Source organism: Triturus cristatus, unplaced genomic scaffold (genome assembly GCF_964204655.1).
Source record: "Triturus cristatus unplaced genomic scaffold, aTriCri1.1 SCAFFOLD_189, whole genome shotgun sequence".
NCBI lineage: Eukaryota > Metazoa > Chordata > Amphibia > Caudata > Salamandridae > Triturus > Triturus cristatus.
The window spans coordinates 942,734-957,049 of NW_028187520.1; the positions used below are offsets into that span (position 1 = coordinate 942,734).

The 14,316-nt window shown below is 49.2% G+C and overlaps 1 pseudogene; it reads right to left on the bottom strand.

Annotated features, from left to right (window-relative positions):
* Positions 1–658: 658 nt before the first annotated feature.
* Positions 659–1,172, bottom strand: LOC146771116 (E3 ubiquitin-protein ligase TRIM39 pseudogene; annotated as a pseudogene).
* Positions 1,173–14,316: the final 13,144 nt, after the last annotated feature.

Consider the following 14,316-nt stretch of genomic DNA (forward strand, 5'->3'; position numbering starts at 1 on the left):
TGTCCTTGTGTGTTCAGACGTTGTCATGCGACAATAAAAATGTAAAGGTAACTTGTTAGGTTGGTCCTTGGGGCTATACATATTACATTTACCCTTATTGCCGTTTCAATAGTTTGTAGACAAGCATTATTAATCTATTTACAATTGGTGATGTTTGATTTTTGTTGTAAGGATGCAAATGCCACCCACATGCACCCCAGCACACTACCCACATGCATCCCACCAACACACACCTTATAACAACACACCACGCCACTACCACACATCACTGCACTAGACAGCTAGTTTGCAGCATGGAGCACAGCAGCCACACTGCTCTACCACATACTTTAGAAACATTGCCAAAGCCAATAGCTCTGGCTAAATACTTATACGGTCCCAAAGGTGAGACCAATTGGCTATGCCAATGCTTGTTTAATTCTGCAGAGACTTTATCATATGTTACATGTGGTTTGGTGCATGATTCACACTGCAAACATTGTCTGCCCTTGTTTTAAAAATGTACAAGGAAAAGAGATACATAGTTTCACGTGAGGCTTCTGGTTGTCATGGCAACAGGTGAGAGGGTCATTGTGAAGAAGGTCCTTTGGAATGTTGGTGTTTGAAGATTCTTTGGAATGTTGGGGTTTGAACCGTGGATGACAGTCGAGGGGGGGCGAGGGGGGCTCACACCAGCCTCAGCTCCGCTCCACAGAGACGGAAGATGGGGAAGAGCCTCTGTGTGAAGGGCGCCTGTGGGAAGGAGTAGAGAAGCTCCATGGAGTCAGCATTGTACAGGGACAGCCGCCCCCCCTCGTAGTCCAGATACACCCCCAGCTTCAGGGGCTTCTCACGAGGGGACAGAGGGGTCTCAGGGGAGGTGAGAGCCGAGTACTGACCCCCCAACCTCTGCACACCCCAGACTCCCCCCTCAGGTGAACATGTGATCCTCCCTTCCTGTCCACAGACTCTGCTGCGACCCCCACACACCACTGCAAACCCTCCTGCAGCAGCTGCACCTCCCAGTAATGTCTGCCGGAGGTGAACCCCTCGCTCCCCAGCACACAGGGGCAGAGGGTGAATCTCTTGGGGGTGTCCGGCAGGGTCTGTGCTCTGCCCGTCAGTCTCACACGTCGCCCCCCCTCAGACAGGAGGAGCTCAGGATGAGCCGTGTCGGGATCCAGATTCACCATCACTGCAGAGAAGAGATTCGCAATTAGAGATTGAAGGACACAAAGAAAGGCTGTAATTACTGCTTCTGTTTTACATATGATTAATGTACACCACACCTGGAAGGAGCATGCGGCGCTAGAGAGCACGCGGCACTAGACTGCTCAATACACTAAAGCGCGCGGCACTAGACTGCTCACTACACTAAAGCGCGCGGCACTAGACTGCTCACTACACTAAAGCGTGCGGCACTAGACTGCTCACTACACTAAAGCGTGTGGCACTAGACTGCTCACTACACTAAAGCGCGCGGCACTAGACCGCTCACTACACTAAAGCGCACAGCACTAGACTGCTCTCTACAATAAAGCGCGTATTCATCTACAGCACACACTACACCAAACCGCACTACATAGAGAGGACAGCAGGTGGGGCACTGGACTAGCAACTCCACAGTATGCTGTACTAGTCAGTGCACTGCATTGGATTGTGTAGAGTAGAAGAACTACCAGAAGGTATACCGTACTAGTTAGTACACTGCAATACATGTCACAGAGTGACAGAGGTACTGGACGTGTACAGTACTAGTCAGTACACTTCATTTGATCGTCCAGAGTGACAGGCCTATTCCAAGGTATATTGCACTAGTCAGTACACCACATTAGAGGGTACAGAGTGACAGAGCGACTCCAAGGTATACTGTACTACTCAGTACACTACAATAAATAGTAAACAGTAACAAAGTCAGTCTAAGGCATACTTTACAGGTCAGTACCCTACATTAGATGGCACACAGTACCAGAGCTACTTTAAGTTATACAGTACTAGTTAGTACACTGCATTAGATGACAGAGAATGACAGAACTACTCCAAGGTATATTGCACTTGTCAGTACATTGCATTGGCTGGTGCAAAGTAGGAGAGCTACTAGAAGGTATACAGCACTAGTCAGGACACTGCATTAGATGGCACAGAGTGACAGAGCTACTCCACATTTTGCTGTACTAGTCCGTACTCTGTATTAGTTGGAATAGAGTGCCTGAATTACTAAAAAGTATACTATACTAGTCAGTACACTGTATTAGATGGTACAGAGTAGTAAAGCTACCCCAATGTATACTGTACTAGTGAACACACGGTATCAGATGGTACAGAGTGACAGGGCTACTAGAAGATATACTGTACTAGTTTAGAGACCCAGGTAGACACCACCCTTTAGGGATGCTTCGATTGGTTGGCATTAGTAGAATTAGTGAGTGTAGACACAGATGTTATTCCAGGTGTAAGGCTACAGCAGGTCAACTCATGCACAGATACCACTCTGCACATCTTGCTGGTGGTCCCCGTGTCTTTTAGAGTCCCACAGACTTTGCAGACACTGCCTTTGGCTTTAGCTGTCCACAGACGCCGCCTCCCTAGTCCTACTAGACCTCAGCCAGGATTTGGGGGTCACAGTTAAGGTTCTGATCAGAAGTGCTGTGGACGAAAGACATTTGGTTGTGACGTAAAGGCTGGAAAGCCGAGGTCCATCTCTTGGGATGTCCAATCTGAGGACTACAACCTGCACCAGAAAACAGAGCCCAGCCCAGAGCCACACCTGAAGAACAAAGATGCCATGGAGCCACGGAACAAGCGTGCCGGACACCCACCGCCACCACCCCAGGACCACCCCCCACCCCTATCCGTCGGGGACTCACCCGGATACCCCCCAGCTCCCCCTGACCAATACACTGCACATCATCGGCACGAAAACATGAACAAAAGCACCCGCCCGATGTCACACATTTGCAACATACATGTGAGCACTGAAATCCTGATTCATACATCCACCCTGGAAAGACCAAACAAAATGTCACATCCAAAATTGTCACCGAACAACTATTTTGAAGAGTCATGGCGGGGTATCCCTGGACAATCTGTGACTCACAGCCTGCAAGACAATATCCAAGATAAGAAGGTGTGTCAGGCACTCATCACAGGACAGGGAGAGAGAGAAAGAGAGAAAGAGAGAGAGAGAGAAAGAGAGAGAGAGAGAGAGAAAGAGAAAGACAGAACAAGGAGCGCAAGGCCAATCGGGCCCTTGGCTCATGCAAACAAGCCAACAGCTGCGTGTATCTCAAAATCTGTGCACCCCAAATCACAGGCCTGGCATCAAAGTCAGCGCGAAGTCCACATCACATTCAAGAAATACAAGCAGTAGTCAGATTCATATCAGGAATGAAAGCCCCTTTGTCTCAACACACAAGGCTGAAGGCCAACCGAACCCCCAACCTTGGTCCTGAATCCGGCTGGCACACCCTGCGTGAGATACCATGCCAGCCTCCGACGACTCCCACACCACGAACTGCGCCAATGAAACACCAACGTGCCCACACCCCACACACACTTGTCTCTGCGCGACCTACACCTGCAAGGGATGCCCTTGACACATAAGTTCAAAACTACCCATGTGTCCAAACGTCGCACACACATACGACTCATTGCCCAGAGCTGTGGCATATCGGCCACCGAACAAACGCAATGGCAGGCACTCCCGGGCACATGCACAACGCCTGTCACGTGGGACTGTACTGTGCATGAATGCTGCATCTGTTGGGATCCCTGCCAATGGCAGTGTTGCGAATCAGTTTCCGTCTGAGTTTCCGTCTTGCCAACGTCACCTGCCTCCAGCCCTGGTTCCACTGTCGATCATGCACATTCGAGTGGCCCATGGAGGTCTGCCTATCCAACGCAACGGTAGCTGAATTGGACTGTGACCTGACAGTGCGCCCCCTGTTGGCCCACAAACAGGAGTGTCACCGGGATAGCCATGCATGGGATGCACTGATCTTTGGCGTATGTGCTGGCAGTTGTGCATGGGAGATTGCACAACTCCTCGTGTGCAGTGACCACATCGAGGCGCTCCCCAATTGGGCTGTTTTGCGGATTGGGGAAACGGCGTGGACTAAGCACATCTGCCAGGGCCAGTTAATGGATTGGCTCACCCTGGTGTTCCTTGAACCCGACAACGACGTACTATTGGAACACATTGCACATGAGGCTGCACTGGCATTCATGGACGCGTAACTACGTTCCTGCAGCCACATCGGATTGTCACCCATAGAACATGTCCCAAAACCTTGTTGCATCGTGGAGAATGCTCACATATCCCACCACAACAGAGGACATGTCTGCCTTCGTCTGGACTCTGAATGCATGTGCGTGGAACTACGCGTGTGTACACACACCTTGTGCAAGGTGATGCAGTTCCATGGTCGGAGCAGCACAGCGTCGTTTGACAACGTTACCAATTTAGACACACTGCTGGGGGAAGAGCACACACATGGCAATGTAGCACGACATGTGACCTTGTCAGACCCTTTCACCTGATCACTGTCAGCAGAGCAGACAGTCGGCGCAGTCCGGTGGCAGAGCACTATGCAGACCCCACACGGGGCAATGGGCAGACGCCAAACAACACATCACTCGTCCAGCAAGGCAAGGTGGGCTGAGACCACTGCCATCCGTAATGATTGGTGTTCAGCTCTGCCTCCCCATTTCCTGCACCTCGAAAGGTTCCCATGCTGCGTGCAAGTGTCTTAAGCATGTCCCTGCCTATTGTGGCCATAGCCTTGTCCATACTGAGACGCACATGCCAATAAAGTCTACGCAACTTCACTGGTGTCTAACTGTGATGAGTGTTGATTAGATTGACGACTCGTGTGCCACAATGAGCATCGTCCCTACGCAGGGAGGGTCTGACTGACGCATGTACAATGGGGGTGGGTCCCTTTTGACAGCTCCACCTCTGTGAGCCAGACATTGTCTTGGGATAGTTGCTGGCAGACCTGTGCACTTACGTGTCTTCAGCAATGTGAGTATGGTGTCCAACCTCTGACCATGTGGAGCAATGTCAGAAATCATAACAGAATGTGTCCACACAGATGTGTGTGAGTAGGTATGCGACATGAAGTTCTGTTGTCTCACGTGATGTAGGACACCACTCCTGGACTGCTACCGATTTGGTCATTCCTACACACAGGCCTATTCATCACATGGACGCGTGCCTACGTTGGGGGGTTGTGAGATTGCTGTTAATGTGCAATGGGGACACAGCTAGTACTCACCTCACAGTCATCCAATTGGCCAGGTGTCTCAGGGATAGACATGCGCATAGATGTCAGTTACCAGGATGTACCTTCATGTGCAAACATTGTCCCTACATCCAGCCATACTTCCATGGGTGAATGTACATAGTGAAGACACATCTGTGTGATTTAGAATGTTTTATTCACATTCTGGTGATTGATGGAGCTGGACCTGTACATGGTCTTCCAAGCCCACATAACATGGAAGCCCAGTGGCGGGCAAACCTTTGGGGATTGAAAAGTGATTGGGAAGAGGGAGAGTGCAGTCCGCAGCAGGATTGCTGGGCAATTGTCAAGCAGTGAAGATGTGGCAGCCCATGTCCGGATCCGGGTGGATGTCCCAGAGAATTCCGGGGGACAGTGGGAGGTGTTGTCCCAGGGCATGATGCATAGGGCTGAACCAGGCAGGGACAGGCCATCTGGCGGTGATGGATGCTACTACCTCCTTCCTCACACAATAATTACCATCCACATCTTACTCCTCTGACACTTCTTCTGTGTCCGGTGTGTGTGCAGGTGTAATGGGTGCATAAATGGGTGCCACTGACACAATAGGGTGCGAAGGTGATGGGGCTGCATCACTGGGTGCCACTGACACATCAGGGGTCGGAGATGTGTGTGCCAAAGTTCCCGCTGCAGTTATCTGGGACTGGCTCAGTGGCAGCAATGGCAGGATGATGAACTGCAGGGCATGGAAGATCCCAGCTACATCTCGCTGGTGTTCAGCCGTGGCAGCCATACTTCCAGCCTGCATCTGCTTCATGGTCTCCATTGTCCTCCGCATCTGTGCCAACTCTGTGCTGTCATCGCTGGTGCCTGTCTGACTGGACAGTTCCTGTATCCGAGTAATGGCCCCAGCGAGGTCAGCCAAGGATTGTCAGTGAGCATGGTGCGGACAGGGGGTGTCCGTAAGGAACTGTACGTGGTCCCTGATGAGACTCAGACAACCATATATGGCCTTGAGTTTGGCTCCCACAAGCTCGAAACCCACCCGCAGCTGATCTGCCAACTCCACCTGGCAACCCAACACACAGCGTTGAAATTTCATGTATTGTTCGTGGGGGTCCTGGGAGACAGCCGTGGTTGTGTGTTTTTCCTGCTGTGTGGTGTGTGCAGGTGGGGGGGTCACCTCGAGGCAGCTGGCCTGCCCTGCTCCTGGGGGTGGGATGCGGAGGCTGTCCATTATCCTTTGAAGGGTGTCTTGACATATGTGCAGGTTGTCCTCTACATCATCAATGATGGGGTTTGTGGTCTGCTCTGCAGTAAGTGTTGATTGTCCCTCTGCAATGTTAAGGGGAGATGCAGATTAACTGAGTTTCCCCTGTATGTTGACGCTTAGCAGATGTTTACATACAGACTGCATGACAATGCACATTGTGACTGTTTTGGTGGCGCTGGCTATTTGATGGCAGATAGTGGGATTTTCGACTACATGACGGATGTGTGGTAGTACCCATACATTATCATCACACAGTGTCAGGCAATGCCAGATGTGAGTGGCCAGTTTCTATGCACAAGTGGAACCTGTTGTGTCCTCTGTCCTGTGGTGTAGGTGTTGCACTTTGTACCACATTGCCGTCATTGCTGATGTTCTGTGATTGCTATGTGTGTGTACTGCATTGTGGGGGAGTTGCCCCTGCAGCTCTGATTTCGTGTACCCTTGTATCTTTGAGGCAGTATGCCTTTGAATTGTGTGCTTTTCGGGGTTGGAAATGTTTGCGACTTAGGTCATATGTGCTCTTGGACAGATTTTTTGGCCTTGTGCATTGTTCGTCTGCTGCGTGTATTGGAAGACATGGGTTGTGGGTGCACGTGGATAAGTCAGAGTGTGACCTGCTCCTTTACGGATGTGATCCGCACTGGGCCACCTCCATGTCGAATCGTGCACCATGTCATGTATATTGGCTGCAGCCATGCTATTGGTCATGCAGTTCACTTGCATAGTCAGTGTGGCTCACACAGCCGCTGCTTTTCTGTATTCATCACATGTGCATGGCTGGGTTGTGTCGTTGGTTATTTGGAGGAGGCCAATATGTGCACATAGTGGACGGGGGCCTACTTGCTGTTCCTATGTGTGCTGCAGTGTGCCAAGGGTATCAGGGACATGTTCCACAGTCATTGTGGGTGTGCAGTGTGCTACACATAATTCTGCATGTGTGCCATTGTGCCCATCTCCTCCCGTTCCCAGTCCCAGGTGGTTACTCACCCTGTTGCTGTTGGGTCAGGTCATTTTGAGCTGTGTCCAGGCCCCCAACCCCTGCCACCGTCTCCACACTGATAACTGTGGCCACCATTTGCTCCAGCTCACCCAGCTCCTCCTGTGGTGCAGGAGGCCCACCTCCAGTCGCCGTTGCTGCCTTCCTGTTGGCGGCGAGCTTCTCCTTGGTTTGGCTGTGCACTTTATGCCAGCGCCTCTTGACCTCCTCCACTGACCTCCTCGACACTCCGACTGCATTGACGTTGGTGACGATGGACTGCCTTATTTCCGTTTAGGTTGCCAGTACCGCAGTGGAGGTAACGAACAGTTGTTGATGGTGTTCTATCACCTCTTTGAGGATGATCCAGTCTTCCTGAGCACTGAACCCAGTCTTCCTCTTCCTCTTCTCCTTCTCCTTGCCCTTCCCCGAACACGGGGTTGATGGCTGTTCCTCCGTGGGACTTGAGAAGGTGGCCTGATATATGCTGTCCACTAGTTCTAGTGGGCACCTTGTATCAGTCCAAACAACCCCTTATGGTGAATGGTTAAAGACAACCTTATATGAAAGCTATCCTAGTGGTAGCTATGGAGAGCAGCCTTCAGGCTAAGTCTTGAAGGAATGTAAAGCAGCTTGTTTTACCAGTCTATAATCTCTTGAATGATCAAATGAAAAGACAACCACACCAGGTATATATTAAAAATATATGTATTTAAGATTAAACACACCCCTCTAGTCTCTTTATGAGACTGGAATTTGAAGTACTAAAGTTACAAGTGATTAAGCATCAGTAAAAGCACAAATACACGTTTGAGCCCTAGGGGCGTACCAAACCATATACTAAACAAGCATTGGTATAGCCAATAGGTCACGCCTTTGGGACCTTATAAGTGTTTAGCTATGCAACAGTTGCATAACTAAATACTTATAAGGTCTCAAAAGCGAGACCTATTGGCTATGCAAAGCGGCCATGAAAGTGATCGCGATCAAACATCAAAGCGGCCGTGTGGCCGCCAAAGTGAAAGTAATCGCGGTAAAGCGCGGCGCGCGCGCCCGCGCACATGCACTGTAGCTCTAGGCTGGCCTGGTAGCACTTTTTGGAGTCCTCTCAATAAGTCTCGCCAGACCAGCGCATGCGCTGGGTCAGGCGAGACCTAAAAAGTGGTATAAGAACCACGACTGGAATAGGCACTAGGCCTATTGCCTCTAGAATAGCTGGGACCCCAAGGAACCACCCAAGGTAGGAACACAGGGGACCCACGGGAACTGTATGCAGTGTGGAAACACAACCGCGGGTTCCTATTACTTTCTATTGGGAATGTCGCGGTTGGAATTTTAAAGATTAGGGACACTTCTAATCGAGTCAGGACCAAACCCTCTTGAACTTAGGAAGTTCTAGGGCTAGCACCCACGACAGTACTGGAGTACTCGAGTTACCTCACCCAGGGAAGCCGGGTGCATAGGTGTCTTTTGGTGTCGGGTCGCGTTGTCTATTTCAATGGAAGCCTGCCAAGAACTGCTGCTGCCGTGAGGAGGAGAAGTGTCCGGAGAGATCCAAGCCTGGATCTAGGATGTAAGGAACCTGAAAGCAGAGGGGACAGAGTCTGGGTCACTTGCCAGTGACCTAGGGCAGGATGGACCAATGCCCAAAGATGTTGGGTGCTTCAGGTGAGTTGATGGGTGTCTTGACTCTTCAGCCACGAGGTCCAGGAGGCGTCGACCAAGTCTACGAGCCGGATTCGAGCTGTCCCACGAAGTCTGTTGAGTGCTGTGGTGTCGGCGACCAGAAAGAACCCAACAAGCCTTGGCAACGGCAAGTCACAGGAAATCAGAGAAAGGACTGCGGTGCAGACCAGCAAGGTCTGATGGACTCACCCAGCGAGGGTAAGTAAGAGCAAGTCTGGAGCAACCAGAAAAGCCTCAGCAGAAATGGAGTTGCCTTTGTGGGGACCTGCTAGCCAATGGGCTAGTGGTCGCGAAGGAGCCTCGAGCGGTCGCACTGGAAGCTGGCCCACACGTCACTCGTGGAGTGGAGGTCAGCAATCTTCGGTGCAGGAGGTGCTCAAGGCTGGGGCTACTCGGAGCCCAAAGCACAACTTCGAAGATGACCAGGAAGATAGTGTTGCTGCAAAAGTTCACGGTGTCCAGGAGTCACGGTTCCACGTCACCCACGATACCCACGGGCCACAGCTTTGCTGTGGACTTATGGTAGCCACGGGGAAGTCTGGAAATCCACCTCTGGTGTTGCAAAGACTTTGGCGTCCGGCGGGAGCTTCAGGGATGCAGACCGGTCAGTTGCTTCTTTGGTGCCTGCCAAACAGGGGAGTCACTCCTTGACCCCAAGGGAGATTTCTTCCGTCTTCTAGTCGTGATAGAAAGTCGAAGGACCAGGATATATGTTTCAGAGGCTCGTCCAGGGTAATCTAAAGTCCTAGGGACAGGATTCCTATACTTATACTAAGTTTAGGGGATGGACTAAACCATGCCCTGACGAAATTGCCACAATACAGATTAATGGCAATGAAACATGTTGGCCTTCCTTATAAAGGTTAGCGACATACAGTGCTTTTATATTTGAGTGAACTCACTGGTTGTGAATAAAGAGGGTGACCTAGAGTGAGTTTTCAACTCAATTTTAATATTGCTTGGAACACTTGTTCTTGGCAATACACTGGGTTTTTCATTTTCTTTCTTTGTTTATGGGGACAGCAAAGTTTCCATTTAAAAATCATTTATTTTTTCTTTGTCTATCCACCTTTCCTTCACTGGACACTTTTTTCCATGATTTGGCAACCAGTGATGACAAAACGTGGGCATACCAGCGAGAACCAGCTGGCAGCCTTCCTGGTGTTGCGTACATGAGGTGCCTTCTCATCTTTCACTTTTCACGTCTCAATCTTTTTGACTTTTCTGTGAACTGTGGTGTCATACTTTGTGTGAGTTTATGAAGGGCTGTATTGCAGGTGATTTTAATTGAAATTCAAGAGGTTCAGGACCTGGCTAAAATTTGGACGGGTTGCCGGTGGTTGGGAAATAGCTATTCCCAATAGCAGTGGTAGGTCCTTAAATTGAAATGTGATTCCTCTTGGGGGGGGGGGGGTAGTATTCCAAAGCGTTTGACACCAAACATGACATGTTTTGATGCAGCCATTCCAAAGTTAGCATTTACCGCGAGGTTATAATGCACAGAGTATATGGTATGGCTGTATCACAAAACAGCCATAAGGAAGTATTTCCGAATGCTGCAGAGGGGCTCAGCTCATGCTTGGGCACCCTCTCACATAAAACCAAGCACTCTGCCTTCAGGATTGTCACGGCCTGCCATAGGAGTGGCTTATATGTGTCTGTATAAGGTAGTGATATAGGTAAGGGGTGCAAGCACACCCTTACCCAGGCTGCAGTAGCAGACCTGTGGTGTCATTGCGGAGTGCCTCTCAGGGGTGACATAATACATGCTGCAGCCCCTGGTAGGCTTCTGAGGTACCTATGCCCTAGGTACATAGTATACCATATACTAGGGGCTTATAAGGCACTCCAGAATCCAATTAGAAATGTACCTAATGTACATGGAAACCATTTTACAGAGAAAGCAGATAGACTGGGGCCCTGAATAGCAGGATCCCAGTCCAACTAAGTCATAAACCAGCAAAACACCAGGACAAAAAGTGGGGGCGACCATATAGTCCCATTCCACCTTCCTACAGGACTTGTGGGATTCGGCTTGTCCTCTGCACTCGGTCTGGGTGCATCCATGGTGCTACGCAGTTTGAATAGGTTTTGGTGGTTTATTTTTTACTTTTATAGTGCATTTTCCCACATGACGCATGGGAATTGCAGGCCTGTCGCTGGTTTTCTCTGATTTTGGTATCGCGCTTTGTTTGTCGCATTGGTTTTCACGCTGTCATTTGGCACGTTATCATGCTGCTATCGCATGGTGCCGCTGGATTGGAAATTGGACGCTAAGACGGTGTTTTATCGCAATGGACTGCGATATGCAAAGTTGCGTTAAGCTAAATTTGCGATGGTTATTACACGTTCTTGAGAATATACCCCAATGTGTTATGTGGTAAATACCAAATTCTGAGGTAATTTCCCATTCAATAGTCCCAGAATACTGCAGTAAACCTAGCAGTATCATAACAGTATCATCGTTCGACACTGTCTCCCACCAGATCTTGCTCAGGAGATTGGACTCAGGACCTTTAGTGGATGACGAGCTTCTCGGTCCTCCCGTTCTCAGACCATCAATTTAGGCCCTTTTCGGTCAAAGACGATGGAACTGACCAAGGGAGTTCCCTCGGGCTCATGTTTAAGCCCTCCCTTATTCAACATCTATGTTGCTCCCTTAGCCGACCTCCTCAGGACCTGTGGCTGTACGCCGATTTCACATGCATTGCTGACGACACTCAGCTCCTCTTCTCATCTAATAAATCCACCCCCTTTGTTCAGGGAAGACGGAGATTATGCTTTGCAGAGAGGCATCTTTGCTGTGGACACCAGACTGGTGGCCAGTAGCCCTTGGCACCCCCCGCCCCTCAGGCCCTTGTTAAAATCCTGGGCATTCGTCTAGACCGGGCCTTGACCATGAAGGAGCATGCCGCTTATACTGCTGGCTCCAGCTTCTACGTGCTGGGTTTGTTACGGCAAGTTTTGCTTTTCCTCCGAGATTCCACTCGCAAATCCCTCATTCAGACAATGGTAGTAAGCCGCATAGACTACTGCAACGCTTTCCTGGTCTCGGCCAATGAGTCCTCGCTGAGCAGATTGCAGGTGGTTTAGAACACAGCAGCGCGCCTTGTCTAGAACGCCCCCCCGAAAACTGCCTCCCTTCCTCTCCTTCAACAGCTTCATTGGCATCCAGTGCGCAAGCGGGTTAAATTCAATACTGCTGCACCGTCTACAAGGCCTTGAATAACAACGGCCCCCTCTACATCGCCGAGAAACGTAATCATTATGTCCCTTCTAGGACCCTCCGGTCAGGAACCAAATCGCTTCTCTTGGTCCCACGGATCAGTAAATCAAGGTTAGGTGGGAAATCCTTTTCCTACCTCGCTCCCCTTTACTGGAATCAGCTTCCCATTCACCTGAGACGATGTCCTGACTATCTCCGATTTAGAAAGCTTCTTAAGACTGCTCTGTTCTGATAATGCTCGTCAGCCTGTCCAACAGCAAGGTCCAAAGCGCAGAGATACCCCTTTGGGGGTGATTCAGGCGCTATATAAAACCCATAAATAAATGTGAGGTGTGAAATTACCGCATCTGAATTTCCGATAAACTTAGCATGAATGTCCAAGGGGAAGAATGAAGCAAATGCGGCAGCGTGTGTACAGAATAGAGATAAGTAGACATCTAGAAAAATCTGGAAAAGACCAAATTTAGAGACAAATCAAGTAACTGTACCCTGACATGAGTGCACGTTACCACTGAATGCCATACAATACCATAGCATACCGCCATCCCATTCCATCACCACCATACCAAACCATCCCATATGATACCATGATCTCACCCTATAGTACACCATCCCATACATACCATCATAACATTCCATACCATACCAGTCCATCCCATCCCATCCAATCCAACCCCACCCCACCATAACATCCCATACATACCATACCATTTCGTAGCACACCACACCATACCATAGCATACCACACCACACCATACCAAAGCCCACCATACCATAGTATACCAAACCACACTGGGAAACATCCTTTACAACACAGTCATTACAGTGCAACATCCTTTACATCGCATATCATCACAACGCATGTCACTACAATGCAGGCATTACATCGCAAGTCATTACAATACATACCATTACAACGCATAGTACCCTTACACAATCCAACACTTACCCTACTGTTGCACTCACTGCAGTTAGAATAGTAATTATTACCCCTATACTATCCAACACTTACCTTAAATGTGATGTAATGGTATGCATTGTAATGGTATGCATTGTAAAGGTATAATGCGATGTAATGTTATGCGTTGTAAAGGTAGTTTCTGAAAATGCGATGTAAAGGCATGCAATGTAAAAGAATGCGTTGTAAAAGATGTTGCGATGTAAAAACTGTGTTGTAAAGGCATGCGTTGTAAATGTAAGCGTTGTAATGTCATACATTCTACCACACCCCACCATAGCCCACCACACCATACCATACCACACCACACCACACCACACCATACCACACCATACCATAGCACACCACATCCCACCATACCACACCTTACCATAGCATTTCTTACCACACCACACCACACCATACCACACCTTACCATAGCATACCACACCATATCATTTTCATGAACAGTAATATTCAGAGCTAATCATCGCAATGATATTTACCTTTATAACTCTTCACCACCTCCGGGATCTGAATCTTCACATTATTACACCTGTAATAACAAACATCATCTTTGTATTAAAGTGCAATGACAGCTACAGGAACAAAGGATGAACATCACACAAGACCTGTTTTTGAAATAAGATTCAGTATTAGGAGCAGCGCCTGCGGACTAGAGCTCAGTGTGAGTTACTGTTCATACACTAGAGTCAAACCTCTAACGATATCCAAAAGTACCTTTAACATCTTATGACAGGATGTAGGTGTTCTATGGCAGATAGCTCGGTGAGACCAGCGCGCTTCATGTGATGCTACGGAGTGCCTCAGCATGGGTCTTCTAGGAGCGGCCGTTGGCTGAGTGAGGGGGGGCGGTTGAGTAACAGGTTACATCTGTTCCTGGTCTGGTCTCGTGTATATACTTAATAAATACCTTCCTACCTGAGGTCCACGTGAATTCCAGACAGCACCCACAACACAACATTGTCACATCAG